This window comes from Apodemus sylvaticus, chromosome 3 (genome assembly GCF_947179515.1).
Source record: "Apodemus sylvaticus chromosome 3, mApoSyl1.1, whole genome shotgun sequence".
NCBI classification, from domain to species: Eukaryota; Metazoa; Chordata; class Mammalia; order Rodentia; family Muridae; genus Apodemus; species Apodemus sylvaticus.
The window spans coordinates 111116914-111122772 of NC_067474.1; positions in this window are offsets into that span (position 1 = coordinate 111116914).

Here is a 5859-nt window from a genome sequence, read left to right on the forward strand (position 1 = left end):
GCAAGTTGGGTCCCTTTCCATCCTCAATGCATCTCTATCAGACATGCTAATTTACACATGAGGCCAGTTAAAATATTCACTGGCTGAGAAGTAGTTAATAAAAGTCAATTGAATACACCAAGTTTAGATTGTTAAGTTATACATCACGGGAGGAAATGGTAGTTTTTGTGGAACATGTGGCATTTGTATATAACATATATGTTCCTCATCCTTTGGAAGAGCCATGTGTAAAAGCATTCAAAGCAATCTCTATAGGATTCCTAGATGTAATTTTAGAAAATATTTGTGGGACATTTTCCAAAAAGAAGTTTAAAAGTGCGATCTTTTGGATAGGGACAACTTACAGATCATGAGTATCAAAATTTAGGCACTCATTTAAGTGTTGTCTGCCTGAACCAAAGAATGTCATCCATATAATGAATGGCCAGAAATTCAACTACCACCAGTTAGATGATTTATGTCCTAGTTGCAAATGTTCCTGTACTAGATTTTGGACTTGCCTTAACATTTTCCTATTGAGAGACTATTGATCAATTGAGTTATTCCCACTGTGAGTGAAAAAACACAACAAAACTAAATTCTTGGACAACCAGGCCCTAGCACGGGTTGCAGTGGTAGATATTACTGAAGGGCAGTGCACAGCCAGAGGGCTCTGAGTTCAGGTCAGATTGTACCAGCTTGCAATAAATGGGTGTGGCTCTTTGACTGCCAGGAAGGATGAGTGGTACCTGAGCCCAATTGTTCTATTCTTTCAGAACCTGCCAATATGTTTCTGGCACAGAAATCTCTCTCCTTTTCCCTCTCTGTTTCATTCTCTTTCTCCCTCACCTCTCCACACTCTCTCTGTTCCACCTGAGAGGGTCAAAGCAGCTTATTACTGTACTCCAGCTCCTGAAAGAATGGACAAGGATTTTATTTTCCTTCTTGTGGGCTCTTTTCATATTAGTTCCTATGAACTTCCTACTTTTGACATCAATAGTTACTTGGTCAGGAACCAGGAATTAAAATTTAAAGTTACTTGCATGAAGTTGTAGAAGTGTTGCTTTGGATATTTTGCTTCTTTGTATTTTAACAAATATGTCAATAATTGTATAAAATTTATTGTCTCAAAGGACTGACAAGAACCTACATTTATTTCTCTCTAATTGTTACCAATCCTTTGGTGAGATAGCCAAATTCCTGCATTTGATTTGTATTTACAAAACAATTTTCTTACATTCAGCAAGGGTAGAGGCCCTCATATTGCTCACAGTTGTGGGAGTCTCTGCAAATGTCATGGCCAGCCGGGTTATGATATAAGTGAGGCAAGAAAGAAGTCTGGTTCAACATAACTAGGTAGATAGTGTTGGTTCTGACTTCTAGAGTTTGTACCCAGGTACTTTATTTTAGGAATATATAGGTTCTATACTATTATGAAGTTTCTGACTCATGATTCAATCCAATTATAACTAAAAGATTTATTGATTACTAGTAGAAGGACAAAAAAATGTATGAGTCGAACTTGAGATTGCTACAAGAAGTAGTGAGAGCAAAGTAGTTTTAAAGGTAAATACTACCGCACTACCAGAAGACATTAAAAATGTGTACAGAGGAGCCAAGAGCTTTTTACTTTTCCAAGGTTAGGTAATCAAGACAACCTGAATATCTGCATAAGCAGGTTACAGAAGCCAAAATGCTGTTAGTGATAACATACCAAGAAAATGGCCGTGGCTTTATGTTTCTGGATGATGCATGCGGTCAGGTTTGCAGGGAATTTGCTTTCTAGACACGGGAATCATAGACAATTGCCTAATAGATACCAAAATCAATGCCTTATATAAAATTAAGGGTTTTTCTAGCCATCATAGTATAATTTTGGAAAACAAAAAGTCTAAGCAGGATGACTGAGATATGTCCAAGAGTCTGGGGGAGTCAGGTATGCACTGGATCTACAGAAAGCACAGGCTAGCAGGCTATTAACTATAGTCATACCTAGCCTTCCAGGTAAAAAACATGTTATATATCTCTTTTCCTGAAGAGACAAATCTGTTTGTTTTAAATCCCTATATTCCGCAGTGCTTATCTGTGAGCACAAGGATCTCATGTCGTCTATACTGCTTCTCAATGCTCGTGCCCTTGAAAACATCACTGATAAGTTTACTGATACACCAGAGTGGAATGTTTATGGCCTGCCTGTACCCTTATTATCTAGGGTATATAGATAGAGGTACTATGGGTTTTCAGGAACATCATGCCACAGAAATAATCAAATTTGTGCAACTTTGCCTTGCTTTTGATTGAGCCCTGTATCATCAAACATATTACAGATTTCACACTTCTTAATATAGTCCTTTTCAATAAAATCTTGAAATTTATGTCTTTAAATTCAAATTTAGAAGAAGGAAACAGAAGCTTACAGGTTAAATGTCTCCATGCAGTCAAATGACCCTTGTGGTTTTCTCTGGTTGTCTCATAGTAATGTTCCTCACCTTTCCACTTTGGTACTTAGCACAAAGATTGGCTTAGTAGCCTTGGATGAGCACAAGAGGACAAAGGAAATACTCTTAGGAGTTTGCTGTTGTGACTGACCTGCATCCCACCAGAGGATACAATTTTTGATACTTAGTTACTGGGTTAGACCTTACTTCAGTTATGTCATAATATCCTGGATTTCACCATGGAGTGTGAATTTAAAATATGTCTTGGTAGACATATTTTTTTTTATTTATTCTTACTGTTCCAGATCCCAAACCTACTACCCCTCAACCCCCCAATCTCCAAGAGGATGCCCCCCCACCACCCCCATCCCACCAAACCTGCCCACATCCTGGGGCTGCAATTCTCTAGCTGGTTAGGTGCATCTTCTCTGTCTGAGTCCAGACCCAGCAGTCCTCTACTGTATGTGTGTTGGGGCCTCATATCATCTGGTGTATGTTGTCTGGTTGATGGCTCATTGAGTGATCTTGGGGATCCAGGTTAGTTGAGACTGCTAGTCTTCTGGCCCTCCTCCTCAGCCTCCTCCAGGTTTTCCCTAATTCCATCACAGGACTCACCAGATTCTGTCTATTGGTTGGGTGTAAATATCTGCATCTGACAGTTTTGACTGCCTGTTGTGACTATCAGAGGGCAGTCATGATAGGCCCTTCTTTGTAAGCAGACCATAGCATTAATATTAATGTCAGGCCTTAGAGCCTCCCTGTGAGCTGGATAACAATTTAGGCCTGTCTCTGAACCTCCTTTTCCTCAGGTTCTTTTCCAATTTTGCTCTTGCAATTCTTCAAGGCAGTAACAATTCTGGGTCTGAATTTTTGACTGTGGGATGGTAATGACATCCCTCCACTTGATGCCCTGTCTTTCTACTGGAGGTGGACTCTACAAGTGCCCTCTCTGTAGGGCATTTCATCTAAGTTCCCTACATTTGAGTCCTCAGAGTATCTCACATCCCTGATTTCTGGTATATTCTGGAGAGTTCTCTTACCTCCTACCTCACAAAGTTGCCTGTTTCTATTCTTTCTGCTGGCCCTCGGGGCTTCAATCCTATTCCCTGCCAATTCCTGATCATATTCCCCTCTTACCCTTCCTGTTAGCTTTCCCTATCCCTGCCCCCACCCCCATCCTGTGATTGCTTTCTTCCTCCCACATGGGATTGAGGCATCCTCTCTTGGGCCCTTCGGCTTGTTAGTTTTCTTGAGTTTTGTGGATTGTATCCTGGGAATTCTGTACTTTTTTTTTGCTAATGTACATTTATTAGTGAGTACATACCCTGCATGTCCTTTTGGGTTTGAGTTACCTCACTAAGAACATTTTCTAATTCCATCCATTTGCCTGCAAAACTCATAATGTCCCCATTCTTAATAGCTAACTACTATACCATTGTATAAATGAACCACATTTTCTGTATCTATTCTCTCATTGTGGAACATATGGGTTGTTTCCAGCTTCTGGCTATCACAAATAAGACTGCTATAAACCTAATAGAACAAGTGCTCCTGTGACATGGTGGGACATCTTTTGGGTATATGCTAGGTCTTCAGGTAAATCTATTTCTAGTTTTCTGAGGAACCTCCTGATTGATTTACAGAGTGGTTTTACAAATTTGCAATCCCACCAGAAATGGAGGAGTGTTTCTGTTTCTCCACATCCTCACCAACATGTGGTGTCACCTGAGATTTTTGATCTTAGCCATTCTGATTGGTGTAAGGTATAATCTCAGGATCATTTTGATTTTTTTCCCTGATGACTCAAGGCTTTGAACGTTTTTTAAGTGCTTCCTAGGCTTTTGAGAATCCTTTGTTGTGAATTCTCTGTTTAGTTCTATACACGATTTTTTGATTGGGTAGTTTGGTTTCTTGGTGATTAGCTTCTTTAGTTCTTTATATATTTTGGATATTAGCCATCTATCAGATGTAGGGTTAGTGAAGACATTTTCCCAATCTGCAGGTTGCCTATTTGTCCTATTAGCTATGATCTTTGACTTGCAGAGCCCTCCAGTTTCATGAGGTACCATTTATCAATTCTTGATCTTAGTGCCTGAGCCACTTGAGTTTTTTTTTTTTTTTTTTTTTTTTTTTTTTTTTTTTTTTTTTTTAGGAAATTTCCCCCTGTGCCAATGAATCCAAGTTTCTTTCCCATTTTCTCTTCTAATAGGTCTTAGATAGAGTCAGTGTATCTTGTTTTATGTTGAGGTCCTTGATACACATGGACTTGAGCTTTGTGCAAGGTGACATATATGGATGTATTTTCCTTTTTCTACATGCAGATTGCCATTTAGAGTAGCACCATTTATTGAAGATGGTCTCTTTTTTCCATTGTATATTTTTGCCTTCTTTATCAAAGATCAAGTGTCTATAAGTATGTGGTTTTAGTTCTGGGTCTTCAATTCTATTTCAGTGACCAACATGTCTGAGTTTGTACCAATACTATGCAGTGTTATCAAGCAGGATGAGAAAGGATACTTCATATTCATCAAAGGAAAAATCCACCAAGATAAAGTCTCAATTATGAACATCCATGCCTCAAATGCACGAGCACCCACATTCATCAAAAAAAAAAAAAAACTTTACCTAAGCTCAAAACACATATTGGACCCCACATAATAATATTGGGAGACTTCAACACCCCACTCTCACTAATGGACATGTCCTTGAAACAGAACCTAAACAAAGACACAGTGAAACTAATAGATGTTATGAATCAAAAAAAATTAACAAACATCTACAGAACATTTCACCCTAAAACAAAAGAATGCACCTTAATCTCAGCACCTCATGGTACCTTCTCCAAAATTGACCCAAAATCAGTCCCAAAGCAAGCCTCAACAAATACAAGAAGGTTGAAATAATTCCATGTATTCCATCAGATCCCCATAGCCTAAGGCTAGTCTTCAATAATGACAAAAGCAAAAGAAAACCCACATACTCATGGTAGACATTCTTTGTAAATACTCTTTTGCCTTCTATGTTCTAAAAACTATAAACTCCTTCCTGAGTTTATATTTAATAGGCCAGAAGCAAGTACACACCTATGACAAATTAAGAGAAACAAAGGCAATAAAGATATAATTTCTATGTTGTTATTTATGATTGATACAGTTTTAGTTCACCATTTCCTCTGATTGTGACTCATATAAGTACTTTGTTTATGCAAAGAATCATTTTCTCTACTCTTCAGATGATAAGGTATGTCATTGGTCATATAGATGATTTTCCCAGATAGTACCTAGATAATAGTTGTCTTGGAAATGGATCCAATTTTTCAGTCGCGGTCCTCTCATATTTCCACAGTCACTTTCATCCTGTCCCTTCCCATGTGAGAAGGCCTCAGTCGCTCAATAGCACATATCAGCTCTTGCAGTTCTTCATTCTCTTTTTTTCTTGGACA